Consider the following 16,464-nt stretch of genomic DNA (forward strand, 5'->3'; position numbering starts at 1 on the left):
TGCTCGCAGTGCTACTAAAGGTTCTTTCATATTCAGAATAACTACATGAACCGTGTTGGAGATAACATATATATTGAAAAACGCGAAAATAAATGGAATTAAAACAAAACAAAACAAATATCCGATTTTGGAAAAAAGGTGGAAGTCTAAAAAAAATTGTCCTGTCCCCAAGTACCTATGATCTTTTTGCCTGAAACAGTCTAATTCACTATTTGATTTATTGTCATTAGTAATACATGATTTTGACAGACTTTGATTCTCTCACTAAATGAACAATATGCAGAAATTACTTGTCATCTTTGTTATTACCATGATTACTGCAATTTTTAAATAGCGAATAAAACGAAACGGGATATTTGATTTTTGTAAAAAGGGATAGTTCCTTATTTGTTATTTGCACTTTTTTAAGTTATCGTGCGACTATCAACTTTGAGCAAAATACAAGTACGCAGCCACGTCCAGTCAGAATGGGGTGTGTAGGAGAGTGCCACGCTCTCTATACATTACGAACCCTTACAACAACTCTATGAGTGGTTCGTTGGTTGCAAAAATTCTGACCTATCAAATATATCCTCATTTTCCAGTGGCGATCTAAACCTGCCGACCTTCATCCTGAACGGATTCTATTACAGGACGTAGCTACCTATTGTATTTTAATATTGTTAAATTGTTATCGTCCTGAACATGCATGAAATATTTGCCACTGGCAACCAACAACCAATCATTTAAAATAGGCCGTTTATATATAAATTATAAAGAAACAGGTTTCAACTCCCTCGGGCAAAGTTACCCTTAGATGGATTTTGCTATTTTTAATGTCCCTTTTGGCCATACACCTCTTCAATTGTTTCGGTTCTTATATTTACCTGGCTTTCAAATATTAAGCTTTGAGCGTTCCGGATGTAGGTATATACAGAAATGCGCTTCGGACGTATATATGCAGTCAAGTGTTGTTTTAATTTTTTATTGGATAATCCATTCACTTCAAATGTTACTGTCAATGGGAAATAGTACATGGGCGGATTAAGGTTTTTGTTACTGTAATCTTATTTTTTGCGGGGAGTTCTCTTTTAGTAGAATATTTGTTTTTATTATATTTTTTTTCTGATTTTTCACTGTTATTCCTTAGTTTTCTAAACCCAGGAGTTCGCTTCTGTAATATGTATCAATCATGTACTCGGTTCTAAAGAACGTTTTAAAAGCATTCAGAGAATTCCTATATATCATAATACTGCAAGGTTATTGTAAATTGTTTAATTTTCTTTTGTTTTGTTTTTCCCCTGCTATTTCGCAAGTATAATGATTTTATTCATGACTGTTCATCTTATTCTGAATTCCTTAAATTTCACTTAAAATTCAGCGTTTGAACACAGGTATACTACTGTTGCCTTTATTTACATTGTCCTGGTTTTTCGAGAGCAAATTTCAAAACGTTCTGGTTTTTTAACAAATGGGCCGGGTTTTTTTTTAAAAGAAAATGTGAATACGAAAGAACCCCTGTCAAAATGCAACCATGGTTGACCATGGTTACCATCGCTAACCATTGATAACCATGGTCAAACCATGGTTGGATGTGCTGAAAACCATGGTCAACTATGGTTTTCCACTTTTGTGACCATGGTTGACCATTGACCATGGTTGACCATGCTCTAATCAACCGTGGTTGACCATGGTCAATTTGACAACCATGGTTTACTGCCTTTGTGACCATGGTGAGTTTGACAACCATGGTTTTCTACCTTTGTGACCATGGTCTTGCATCTGACCATGGGCAACTTGGCAACCTGAACCATGGTGAATTAAAAAAGATCTGGTTTATATGGGGATGAAGTCCCCAATTACAGTAGAAAAATCAATAAAAAAATAATAATAATAATTTCATTCTACATGTACTAATGAACTCAAAATTGTTAACTTTTTATTTTCTAACTTTTTTATTTTCCCGCATTTGTGAAACCGAATAATTCAGTCGTTATATTCCATTGCTCTACGATGGGAGTGGGAGAGTCGATCACAGGGAAGGACTGAATTATTCGGGTTAGCGTTTGTACAGAAATCTCTTTCTTTCTTCTGGTCTCGTTTGTCATGACACTTTGAGTAAAATATATATTTCTCAGTCTAGGAATAAGCACAATAACAATTTCATTTTAATTATCTTTTGATAAGAAAAAAAAAACGTAACCTGATGATAGCGTTTCTTTGTTTACATTGAAAACGACGTAATAACGTCATATCTAAAATCCCTTACAACTGGACCAACATCGAAAACGTTACGGTATTTCCTTTCTTTTTTTTAACATTAAAATATGTTAGAATTGAAAAAAACAATTGATACAGACTTCGTCCCCTTTCACAGGTAACACCTGCCTCATAAAGTCATATTAACCATGGGAATTTATAACAAACTGTAACTTACTTTGAGACTTTTAATATTCAAATTATGCTCGTTTTTCAGTGGTACATTTGTACTGTTCAATAACAATTTTTAAATTCTTTCTTCCCAAGATGTAAGTTCTGGCTCTCTCCTTTCATGTTTATGTCAATAAAAATATATTCTCTTTACATTTGAAAACATAAATAAACTGAGCAGTTCTACCTGAACAGTTACGCTACAGTAACAGAAATAGATAGAGACAGTCGGATGAAATCTGGGACTTTTACAAACTGGAACTTACTTTCAGTATTTATTCTTCTCGTTTTTTTTTTACAGTGGTACACTGTCAAACTATTATTTCTTTCTTCCAAAGACGTAATTTCTGACTCAATCTCCAAGTTCATAAATCTGCCTCTCTTTATCATCATACGGCATATTTTAAGAACTTGAAAACATTTCAGATTAATGATTAGGGGACGACCATTTGATATTCTGGGGGGGGGGGGGGCCAGGAGGATTTGTTTTGGATCGGTTATTTATTTTTGTAAACTAAGAGGACAGATTATCTATTTTCTGCACTATTGAAGCAAGATTTTTCATTTTCATTAAAGCAAGGGACTGATTATTTATTTTCACAACTATATTTATAATATTCGAAAACATACAATTTTTAAATTATTTGTTTATTATAAATAATTCATGTATAGTCAAGTCATTATGTACCATTTAATCAGAATTAATTATTATCCTCTACAGAAATGAATCTTTTATATCGCCCAATGCATATACATGTATTGCATACATACACAGTATTAAAGTTTGGTTGAAACTAAGGCTCTGCTAAAAGTATTGGCAAACATGTTTTGCCGAGCAGAGCGAGGCAAAATTTTTTTTGAAGGGTTTTTGAACCGCTGAAGGCCCAAGAAGCTATAGAACAAATGATGCAAAATCATGCCTTCTGGGTGTTCCCCAGACCCTTTCTTAAACTGAAAATGCAAGTTCTGTTTTAATAATTTTATGACAATATTTTGGTCTCACGTTATAGATTAAGTGTAAGACTTAAGTTTCTAGGAACAACATCAAAAGACAAATATGCATGATGTTAAAAGCAAAAATGTAATTCACATAGTTAAGTCTGTGGCTGCTGTGTTTTTTAAACTCATGATCAAGTTAATAATAAAATTACTAAATTACAAAATGAAAGCAACACTAACAGAATACAGAAGGGCAATCAATGAACAAAAGACAAATAAATAAGAAACATTGATCCCGAAAAATCAGGGGCTACGTCTGAGGGAGAACAGAACTTGCTTCTTGCAAGGCACTCACGGTGAACACAATTTGATATGGAGACAAGCGTTTGGTTTTGAAATTTCCTACATGAGGCATTTGTCTCAATGTAGTTAAGGCCCTGATTTAATAAAAGTGAGGCAAGTGTTCCTGAGACAATTAACCTCAAGTTAAATGAAACCAATTTTCTGACATTTCAAGTATATTTAAATAATATTTATACTTTTATTATTAAAAGATATGGGAAGTGTTTCCCGATTTTTTTTTTGGAAAAAAGATGAATTTATGAAGAATCTGGTGCCATCTCATACTTTCGATTAGACTTGCTGAGTTATTTATTTTCAATACATTGAAAGTCAGGTAATTTATTTTCAAACTACCACAGAACAAACCATTTATTTTTGTGATTATCAAGGCTGAGTTATTTATTTTCAAAATCCTCCTGGCCCCCCCCAGAATATCAAATGGTCGTCCCCTTATGGATTGTTGATGTTTTTTTCACCGGAAAGCATGCGACGTCAATGTCAATTATTATCACCCACCGTTAGCAATGATTCACTCAGAGTGAAACATTTAAATGACTTGGAACAAAAGTCACGTGACGTCAGCAAATGTTATTTCGCGCTTTTAAATTCAAGTAAAGAGACTGATGGTCAGAATTGTCACATAAAGCAGATTTGTCATCAGATAAGTATATTTACAGGAAATCTGTTTGATATTTTGTTTATAGGATAGAAAAATTGTTACGGTATTTGATAAGGCTCTCATTTGAACACATCAGAAAGTGGTCTTTAAATTACTTTAATTAGTCAGTCAGCATCTCAATGTCAGCATAAACATTATAAACTGTGATAAATGAAATGTTTTGAATGCCAGGTATAATTGATAAAATTGTACAAGATGACAAGTGTGGATGTGTTAAAATAATTAATAACACATCAATCATTCTTCTTTTCACTTTTGACAGTTTGTTTGAAAGGTAAAAAAGGGGGGTTACAATTATTTGACGAATAAAATGTGTTTGTTTTTATTGAAAATTTGCAAAATAAAATAAAAAGAACATTGATTAAATAAAATTGAATTTGATCCTTAAAAACTTTTTTTTTTAAAATATCAGGAGCTATTGATTCTTTGTGGGAAATTTTATGTTCTTGCAGGTGGAAACAGCTTTATGCCATTATGGATGAACACATCTGCCTGGGTATCTTTAAAGATTTTCATGCAAATCTGTAATTCAGCCTTTGTTCGTAGTCCTGATGTACAGAAAGGAAGAGAAGTATACAAGGCGTCGTAACAAGTAGACGATCAGTGTTTCAAGAAATTGTAGATTGTAGGAAACATGCCAGTAGGAAGCATGGTTAACCATGGTCGGCCATTTAACATTTTAAACATGATTAGACAAAAATGTTAAATGGCCAACCATGGTTAACCATGGTTTAATGGAGATGGTTGACCATGGTTTGACAAAATTGTTAAATGGCCGACCATGGTTAACCATGGTTTTTGAAGACCATGGTCCTACCACGGTTGACCATGGTTCCTACCATGGTTGACTACGGTTCCAACCATGGTTGACCATGTTTGGAATCATGGTTATTGATGAGTCAACCATGGTCATCAAAACCATGGTTAACCATGGTCGGCAAATTAACAATTTTGTCAAACCATGGTCAATCATCTCCATACCACCATGGTTGACCACGGTTAACCATGGTTGTACCATGGTTAGAAACTGCACATTGACAGGGGAAAGGAGCATATTGCAAACAGAAAAATCAACGCTTTGACTGAGCTTCAAGTTTTGAATGTACGTTTATTTAAATAAAAACAAAAGTTTTTTTTAAAAGATGGATTCAAAATGTTCAATGTAGTTTGAATTAAATAATATGTTAATTTTATGTACAATTACTTCTGTATTCAAATTAAAAGACATAAGAAGATAATTTGGGCAAAGAAACAATCAAAACAACCAAGCCACTGAAAACTAAATGTGCACAAAACAAATCATGGGGGAGGGGGTTAGGTAGTGTTAATATTATATGATTATGCCAAGGTGTTCTGGATTATTAAAAATGTCAATTATATTATATTGTATAATAATAAATAAATAACACGTTTCAAATACAATTTTATTAATGAAAACATATATTTACATTTCAGGGTTGTGAGGAGTTGAAACCTCTGCAAAGAATCACAAGTGCTTCTGGTGGTGGTACCACATCTACAACAAGTGACTGTGATGATGGTTCCTCAACCTCCAATTCCAAAGATGATCGTGCAATGGGTGTACCGATGAATTATACTCACCATGACTCTGTTGATGACATTTATGATACATTAAGTGATGTAATTCAGTCAAATATTTTGTCTTCAGTAAAGTCATCCTCCTTTTTTTCAATTCAAATTGACGAGGGCACTGACTGTTCTAACAGAACAACTCTAATGATCTTTATTCGATATGTTGATGTTCATGGTAAGATTCAGTCACATTTTCTAGCTGTCAAAGAATTGTCTGGGTGTACATCCAGTGAAATCTATGATAGCTTACAGTCAGATTTACATGAAAAAGGACTGGATATGTCTAAAATGATAGGATTTGCATCTGATGGTGCTTCAGTCATGACTGGTGTGAAAAAAGGTGTTACAACACTTGCAAAAAATGTAAATCCTTTCATTTTAACTGTCCATTGCCTTGCTCATCGACTTGCTTTTGCCAGTGAAAAGACAGCAAAACAAATACCTTACATGGTAAAATATTTAGAGGTTGTTAATAGGTTAGGTAAATTATGCATGTTTTCACCAAAGTTTTGCCGATTGTTGGAAAAAAGTAAACTTCTGCATGAACAGTCAGATGCCTTAAAGTTAAAACAGGTATTTTTTACCAGGTGGTTGTCATTTAGTGACTGTGTTGAAAGCCTAGTTGGCTGTTTAGAAAGTGTTATTTCATGTCTACACACAACATCAAATGACCCTTCTCATGGTGTTACTGCCAATGGAATCCTCAAAAATGCTGCATGTTTTAAATTTTTAGCAACCACATATTTTTGTGCAGATCTGGTTGGTATTTTGGGGCTTTTATGTAAATGTATGCAGAAAGACAAACTTTTGTTCGCAGACATCAAGAGTAATATAGATGGTGCCATAACAGCTATACAAATCTTGGAAACTACTGATGGGCCATACTTTAAAGAATTTTTAAAGAAAATTACAAATGACCCACCAACAGTGTTCCCAATGACATCTATGTTTAACCAAATTCATGATGTTCTTGATTTTCAAAAGCAGAGATCTGATTTTTTATTCTGTAGAAAGTACTTAGTCAAAAAAGTTGTTGAGAGTTTACAGAGTTGGTTTCCTGACTCTGAAATTATAAATTCATTTACTGTCCTTGATCCAAATAGTTCATGTCTTTCTGAAGCTGATTCAAACTATCTTGACAACTTGATAAGCCATTTTGGTACAAAAAGAAAGGACAATTCACAAAATGTTCATGAGGCAGTAATTGATCCCATTAAGACTTGTGTTGAGTATTCTGTTGTAAAAGAATTGCTGAAGAAAAGTAGCAATTCAGGAAGTAGCATGGCACAATTTTATTATGAAAATATTCATAACAACTTAGATTTGTATCCAAACATTGGTCGTTTGTATGCAATAGCTTTGACATGTCCATGTACATCTGTAGAATGTGAGAGGAGTTTCTCACAGTACAATTTAATCAAAACAAACCACAGAAATTTGCTGTCTGTTGCCCATGTTAACCAGCTGTCAATTATAACAATTGAAGGACCTCCCGTTCATGATTTTGATTTTGATGAAGCCTTCTCAAAGTGGGTGTCTAAAAAAGAAAGGAGGTCATTCAATACTATGTATTTGAAAGAGGCTAGTAGAAATGTTACTGTAGAAAAAGAGAATGAACCTCAAAACTCTCAGTCTGCTGAGGGTAATGTTGATGATAATGATGCCATGATTGAAAGCCAGATTGAAAGAAGAATCAGTGATTTGAGTAATATTGTTTACAGTCTAGTTGGAAATAAAAAAGTGTCTTGACTTAGAACAAAATAGTTCATTAAGTCATGATGAGATTAATCATGGACTTTTATATTGATACAATATCATTGGTATATTTCATTTTACATATTATTTTTAAATAATAATTTTTGTTCCTTGTGCCAACCTTTTTTTTTAAATATAATTTATTTTTACATGATTTTTATTTTGTTAGGAATATGTTTTTTATTTCTATGTTGTAGTTTGCAATCTTTTTTTAATTTAATTTATACTTTACATTTTTATTGCATATTTCTTTTTATTCATAATTTTACTGTTAAATTTTGTTACTTTAAAATTACTGTATTCATTGTCTAGTCAATAGATAAACTGTTTTAAAATAATTTTATTCATTTGTTGATTCTGTAGTTTAATAAAGTGTTGAATAATTTCAAATGGGTGTTTGTTCATTTTATATTATGAAAGATATGGTTCAATGTAGTCTCGATCATCCAGCCGCTTTATTTTTCAAAGTATAGCGTCTGGATGACAAATGATATAAAAATGGTAATTTATGACAATCGGAATAGTATCGGCTTTTTTAGCTTGTTTTTAAGGATAATGTCCAAGACGAATAACCAAGAAGTTGGTTATTGACTTCGGAAGAAATGACATTACGATAATATTATTGAAAAGCCCGAGTGTATCGATTGTTGTTTAAACTATTTTGAATTTTTTTGTGACGAAAAACAAGTCATGGAAAACACCAGACAGCATGGCTTTCATGGCCGCGAAGGAAAATAACAGCACATCCAACCTTGGTAAGATGATATAACAACACAAACTGTAACATAAATTTCAATGCAACCTGATACATCGAGTAGTTATATTATTTCATGCATGTCCGTGCTATGCAAACGAGTTAATAGTTCTACAATGAATGGCAATTTTTGTATTGACTGGGTCTGGGACCACTCGAACACGCTATAAATACATTTTCTGGTTGATATGTAGTATCTTTAACGTTATAATTATACTTGATGGAAAAGTGCTATGACGCCGAAATATGACCTTCAAGATTAGTTTGTTGTATCTATCTGTATAAGGGAGTTTGCATCTTGATATGTGTAAAAAAGGGGGAGGAGAGATACACAATGATGTACACATTCAAAGGAGGGAACGCAATCCAAAAGTTGAAAAACCATAAGTAGAAGAAAAACAAACAAAGTGTATCTAGAAGATGCCATTTTGTACATAACACCAAACGGTCAAAAGTTTTAGGGGACGACCATTTGATATTCTGGGGGGGGGGGGGGCAGGAGGATTTTGAAAATAAATAACTCAGCCTTGATAATCACAAAAATAAATGGTTTGTTCTGTGGTAGTTTGAAAATAAATGACCTGACTTGCAATGTATTGAAAATAAATAACTCAGCAGGTCTAATCGAAAGTATGAGATGGCACCAGATTCTTCATAAATTAATCTTTTTTCCAAAAAAAAAATCGGGAAACACTTCCCATATCTTTTAAGGGGACGACCATTTGATATTCTGGGGGGGGCCAGGAGGATTTGTTTTGGATCGGTTATTTATTTTTGTAAACTAAGAGGACAGATTATCTATTTTCTGCACTATTGAAGCAAGATTTTTCATTTTCATTAAAGCAAGGGACTGATTATTTATTTTCACAACTATATTTATAATATTCGAAAACATACAATTTTTAAATTATTTGTTTATTATAAATAATTCATGTATAGTCAAGTCATTATGTACCATTTAATCAGAATTAATTATTATCCTCTACAGAAATGAATCTTTTATATCGCCCAATGCATATACATGTATTGCATACATACACAGTATTAAAGTTTGGTTGAAACTAAGGCTCTGCTAAAAGTATTGGCAAACATGTTTTGCCGAGCAGAGCGAGGCAAAATTTTTTTTGAAGGGTTTTTGAACCGCTGAAGGCCCAAGAAGCTATAGAACAAATGATGCAAAATCATGCCTTCTGGGTGTTCCCCAGACCCTTTCTTAAACTGAAAATGCAAGTTCTGTTTTAATAATTTTATGACAATATTTTGGTCTCACGTTATAGATTAAGTGTAAGACTTAAGTTTCTAGGAACAACATCAAAAGACAAATATGCATGATGTTAAAAGCAAAAATGTAATTCACATAGTTAAGTCTGTGGCTGCTGTGTTTTTTAAACTCATGATCAAGTTAATAATAAAATTACTAAATTACAAAATGAAAGCAACACTAACAGAATACAGAAGGGCAATCAATGAACAAAAGACAAATAAATAAGAAACATTGATCCCGAAAAATCAGGGGCTACGTCTGAGGGAGAACAGAACTTGCTTCTTGCAAGGCACTCACGGTGAACACAATTTGATATGGAGACAAGCGTTTGGTTTTGAAATTTCCTACATGAGGCATTTGTCTCAATGTAGTTAAGGCCCTGATTTAATAAAAGTGAGGCAAGTGTTCCTGAGACAATTAACCTCAAGTTAAATGAAACCAATTTTCTGACATTTCAAGTATATTTAAATAATATTTATACTTTTATTATTAAAAGATATGGGAAGTGTTTCCCGATTTTTTTTTTGGAAAAAAGATGAATTTATGAAGAATCTGGTGCCATCTCATACTTTCGATTAGACTTGCTGAGTTATTTATTTTCAATACATTGAAAGTCAGGTAATTTATTTTCAAACTACCACAGAACAAACCATTTATTTTTGTGATTATCAAGGCTGAGTTATTTATTTTCAAAATCCTCCTGGCCCCCCCCAGAATATCAAATGGTCGTCCCCTAATAATAAAAGTATAAATATTATTTAAATATACTTGAAATGTCAGAAAATTGGTTTCATTTAACTTGAGGTTAATTGTCTCAGGAACACTTACCTCACTTTTATTAAATCAGGGTCGTAACTACATTGAGACAAATGCCTCATGTAGGAAATTTCAAAACCAAACGCTTGTCTCCATATCAAATTGTGTTCACCGTGAGTGCCTTGCAAGACGCAAGTTCTGTTCTCCCTCAGACGTAGCCCCTGATTTTTCGGGATCAATATTTCTTATTTATTTGTCTTTTGTTCATTGATTGCCCTTCTGTATTCTGTTAGTGTTGCATTCATTTTGTAATTTAGTAATTTTATTATTAACTTGATCATGAGTTTAAAAAAAACACAGCAGCCACAGACTTAACTATGTGAATTACATTTTTGCTTTTAATATCATGCATATTTGTCTTTTGATGTTGTTCCTAGAAACTTAAGTCTTACACTGAATCTATAACGTGATTTTGCTTTGAGACCAAAATATTGTCATAAAATTATTAAAACAGAACTTGCATTTTCAGTTTAAGAAAGGGTCTGGGGAACACCCAGAAGGCATGATTTTGCATCATTTGTTCTATAGCTTCTTGGGCCTTCAGCGGTTCAAAAACCCTTCAAAAAAAATTTTGCCTCGCTCCGCTCGGCGAAACACGTTTGCCAATACTTTTATAAGAGCCTTAGTTTCAACCAAACTTTAATACTGTGTATGTATGCAATACATGTATATGCATTGTGGGATATAAAAAGATTCATTTCTGCAGAGGATAATAATTAATTCTGATTAAATGGTACATAATGACTTGACTATACATGAATTATTTATAATAAACAAATAATTTAAAAATTGTATGTTTTCGAATATTATAAATATAGTTGTGAAAATAAATAATCAGTCCCTTGCTTTAATGAAAATGAAAAATCTTGCGTCAATAGTGCAGAAAATAGATAATCTGTCCTCTTAGTTTACAAAAATAAATAACCGATCCACAACAAATCCTCCTGGCCCCCCCCCCCCCCCCCCCCCCCAGAATATCAAATGGTCGTCCCCTTATACTCGATTTTTTTTAAAACAAATAACAAATGCATTTAGCTTATACATTACAGATAAGAAAGTGGGACACGTTGTTATGAAAAGTAATTTCGTTTAACTCATATTTCACTATCTAAAAATTTAAATATACTGTTTGTAAACAAAGTCTGGACCGGTCAACTTAAAATAGAAAAATACATTTTTTGCACTTTTATTGCACTATTAAAAGGCATTTTTTTTCACACACAAAAAAGTTCATAAATGAATAAAAATGTTGTCAGGGAAGATATCAAGTGGCTATCTAAACCTGTATTTTTTTTAATGCTGAACAAAACCATGGCACGAGAAAAACAATGAAAATTCGATTTTCTGCTAAACAATAGACAATAAAACAATAGATTCAGCATCAATGAAATGAGGTGTCAATGAGGCAGCAACCGGTGAACCCAATGACATAAATTACAAAAAGTAGGTCATCACGTAGACTAAAACAAAAAGTGAAAAGTACCAAAATGTCAACATTATACAAATAAGGTGATGCGGTATGAATTCCAATGAGACAACTATCCACCCAATTTCAAATGAAATGGATGTGAGCAATTATAGGCAACTGTATGGCCCATGCATGGTTTGGATAGAGAATAGAAACAGGGAACGTCTCAAAGAGACACCAACCCGACCAAAGAGCAGGAAACAGCCCAATGTCACCAATGGGTCTTCAACGCAACGAGAAAATCTCGCACTCCGAGGCAGGATTCAGCTTGCCCCAGGACAATAATTTATACAATATATTTCTATGATGTTTTTTTTCAAACAATTTGTTTTTCATATATGCTATGCAGGTGATCAAAAATTATAATGATTTTAATATTTTCTTTCTTTTGTAGACAAACCAATGATGATTTCTGGACACAGATTTTATGTGAAAAATGTGAAGAATTAAAAAAATATATAATGTTCAGGATTTTCATTGTATAATGCTTAAACCGCTTCAATATTATAAGAACACGATTCAAAGATTTTTTTTAAATACTGAAGCATCAATCAGTATAAATAAATAACAGAACCAAAAATGTTGGGTAAACATTATTTTGATAGCAACCACAAAGGGAAAAAAGGTAAACAGACGTATATTAAGGAAATAAAACAAAAATCAAGAAACACATTGTTGTCAGATATGTCAGAGAATTAAGATTTGTATTAACAAATTAAAAATCATATAAACAATAAAATAGTTAGTTTTCAGGTTTGAATTATATCTCATTTTCATGTCGGGCCCTTTTATCGTTGACTATATGGTATGGACTTTTTTTAATATTGAAGGCCGTGCAGTGACTATATTTGCTTATATCCACGTCATTTGAACTCTACTGGGTTGTTGCCTCGTTAGCAATAATAACAATCTCCTTATTTTTATATAAAGGTTCACAGGATAAGTTATTGTTCTTGTGAAGCTGTCCTTTATTGCATGCTAATACATGATGGATATTATAATAGTTGGAGAAGTAGAATACACTTTTGAGTTATTGTTTTTTTACAAGTTACCATACAGTATGGGATAAATCCCATTCCATCTTCTCCATGTGCATGATACAAACATGCATTTAAAGAGTATTGGGTTTCATGAATGACTGGTTCAGTTCTGTATTTCCTTCATAGACACGGGGTAACGCTGGCAAAGTGGTATTGTGTGGAGGTTGGTTCCTAAATATTTTCTTCCCAAAAGGATTAGGCGATATAGATTATTGGTGTAACAGCTAAGAAACATTCAGACTGTTGGCTCATTGTGTGATCTCACTGATCTGCCGGTAATTGTTGTTATAAAGGAAGTTTTTCTACATTGCAATCTTAGTATTTGTATGAGTTGTTTTTCTTTACATAGACGTAACTTGATGTGTGCTTTTTTTTTGTAAGGTAAGTATATCAGATATCTGAAGGAATATATAAAAAGGACAGCATAAATTATAACAGAAATTTGCAGAAATGAGAATAATGAGACAAAACTAAGAAAAATGGATAAAAAAAAAAGAATAGAGACTAATGGTGTGATACAATATAAAGAACAGAGAATAGTGGTGTGCTATAATATGAAAAATAGAGAATAATGGTATTTTATAGTACGAAGATAAGAGAATAACGTGGTGTGCTATAATATAAGAATAGATTGATTGTGGGTTGCTTGGTTATCGTCTTGTGGTAAATAGTGGTATTGTTCAGGACGAAAAGAAATTAACAATAAATATAAAAAGGAGGTCCTGAATTATAGGCCGTTCGGGATACAGGTCGGAGAAATTATGACTCACTAGAAAAATAGGGTTTTTTGTATTGGCCATAATTGGGGCACACATTTAGCTTTAAGTACAACTGTCCACCTACGGACCCCTCTCTTAGCGCGCAGAGAGCGTGGTATCCTCTATACACGAGCAGTGGCGGATCCAGAACTTGTTATAAGGGTGAGGGGGCTGCTACAGTCATGCTTCAGTGATTCCCTATATTATCAACCAAATTTTTACCACGAAAAAAGGGGGGGCTGGATCCGCCTATGACGAGTGCTATAACATTAAGACAGGGCCGTAACTAGGCCCCAGAATCAGACGAGGCAGGTGTTTGGTGCCGCCGACTGAGGCACCCAGGTAAAGGGGAACCAGGGGGCACACCCCTACCTCCCGGCCGAAAATTGCAATATTAGGGGTCGAAATATACCTTGTTACATCCGTTTTTGTATCATATTTACCATTTTGGTTTCATATTTACCGTAACGAAGAACTGCATTAGGCTATCAGAGCAGATTGACACATACTTGCCTCGAATCTTGTTCCATCAAACATGTATCGATTTACAGAAGAGGTTCATGTTTGATAGTAGAAAAAGCGGGACAAGTGTGTGTGGTCAACGCTTCATTAAATAAACACAAATTTTCAATAACACTTTATAAAGCCCAAAGAGTGGAACCTAGTCACTGTCTGTGAATGCTAGTTCGACCTTTCTTTACCAATTCATTTTTTTCTTTTAAAAAAAAATGTACATGTACATAATTCAGGTAAAAAAGAACACCGTTAATTACAGTTTTTAATCGGTTGTTGTTTTTTTTTAGAAATTTAAGCTAGAAAAGTAGTTTATGATAAAGTCTTAGATAAAAATCATGACAAAAAAACTTATAAGTACTTTTAATCAACGAAAAAAATGTCCGAAATCTGAATAAGTACGGCCAAAATCTTTATTTTGACTATAGATCTTTATTACATGTTTATAAATCACTGAGACAAGAATACGTGTGAAATGGTATTTGAAGCCGTTTTATTTATTTGACATCACGTCTCTATTAAAATTGCATATCATCAAGTTTGGCAACATAGGGTGAGCAACAAGAATGTCAGTTTTAATAATCACATATACATATACTAGTACACTGCTTACTGTTTTTTAAATTATTTTGGGGATAATGAAGTGCTATTTATAGATAAATTCTATATTTAATTATTTGTTACGCCCCCTACATATCTGACCAGTCCGGTTAATCACCCCAGACGCTATATTTATATATGCGTCTGGGTAATCGAGACTAGGTTCAATGGCACAAAGACATCACTAACTCACTAAATACAATACAAAAGAAATCGAATATGGTAACCGGGTTTCCCATCGTCATGACACAAAATCAGTATATGAACAGAAAAAAATAAAAAAAGCATGGGAACAGCGCTTTCATTGCTGATCTTCATCTCGAAGTTACAGTGAGGCTTTTAACGCAGAGCAAACACTCTCACCTCACTCCAATTTTTATAGACTGTTGTTAGTGCCGGTTTGTATCATTCAACATTTCAGGAAAAATGGATACATTCACTGTTATTATTAACCAAACATAAAGAACATAGCTTGGATATAATTTTAAATTATACATAACTACAGTTGCAATATATCCAGCACTTTGATTTATTGAAGGGAAGGAGAATTTTTCATCTGACCTGGAGAAAAAAACAACATTTTATATACACTTCCAGTTACAAAAATGTAACCTCAGAATGCAGGATTTCACATCTAATTTTCCAAAATTTTCGTAGGGGGGGGGGGGGGGGCATGCCCCCAAACCCCCCTAGCAGGTTCGGATCACTTCGTGATCCTCACCGGTGACACATAAGTTGTGACTAATCACATGAAAATGTGCCTAAGCAAAAAAATAGTTATTAGCCACTTTGGCTATTGACATTTTTTGACTACTGCTAACACAGTTACCGATTTCGACCGACTTTATCTGCCGGCCTTCTAAATTTGAACAAATATGTTTTATTGAATATATTTACAAAAACACGATATCGAACGATATGCAATCTGTAACACTTCACATTGTGAAAAATTATATCCAAGCTAATATGTTCTTTATGTTTGGTTAATAATAACAGTAAAGACTTATTGATCAAATTAATCTTGAATATACATAGGTTTAACTCTTCAAATCTTACACATCAACTCAAAGTCCTTAAATTTATTCTTTATTTTCAAACTTGAAGTTTGTGTGAAAATTGTCAAGGCTCCTGATCGAAAAATCTAAATATTTTCGAGGAAACTAAAAATGATGGGCTGGATTTTAATTTAATAAAGCATCTCATTTAGACAAACACTCGATATGAATATCTAGGCAAACGTCAAGTTATGTTCAACACGAAGCGGTGGTTTTTTTGCCGATTTGTGCAAGTGGTTATCTCCCCTTGATATCACCAGTCAAAAATAAAAACCCACCAAAATGAATAAAAAGGAGTTTTATTTTACAAAAATCAAGAAGAAAATAAAAGAAAGTCGATTAACAACTATGTTATTATAATATTAAGAAGAGATACTTCTCTACTTTTCAGAGAAGGATTACACGTAAAAATTAAAAAGACAAAAAATTGGTAAAAATTAGATCTAGAAACCTAGCTGAATTGATATAAATTAGCCCTG

General features: G+C 33.1%; 2 protein-coding genes across 2 annotated transcripts in view; one reads left to right on the top strand and one right to left on the bottom strand.

The window, feature by feature from the left end:
• The window catches only part of LOC127710864 (perlucin-like protein), a 378,664-nt gene that overhangs the window by 286,968 nt on the left and 75,232 nt on the right, over positions 1-16,464 (top strand). The gene's annotated exons all lie outside the window — the stretch shown is intronic.
• LOC127710863 (lithostathine-1-alpha-like) overlaps positions 1-16,464 on the bottom strand; it is a 174,174-nt gene that overhangs the window by 149,635 nt on the left and 8,075 nt on the right. The gene's annotated exons all lie outside the window — the stretch shown is intronic.

Source organism: Mytilus californianus, unplaced genomic scaffold, assembly GCF_021869535.1.
Source record: "Mytilus californianus isolate M0D057914Y unplaced genomic scaffold, xbMytCali1.0.p SCAF_8, whole genome shotgun sequence".
Taxonomy (NCBI): Eukaryota; Metazoa; Mollusca; class Bivalvia; order Mytilida; family Mytilidae; genus Mytilus; species Mytilus californianus.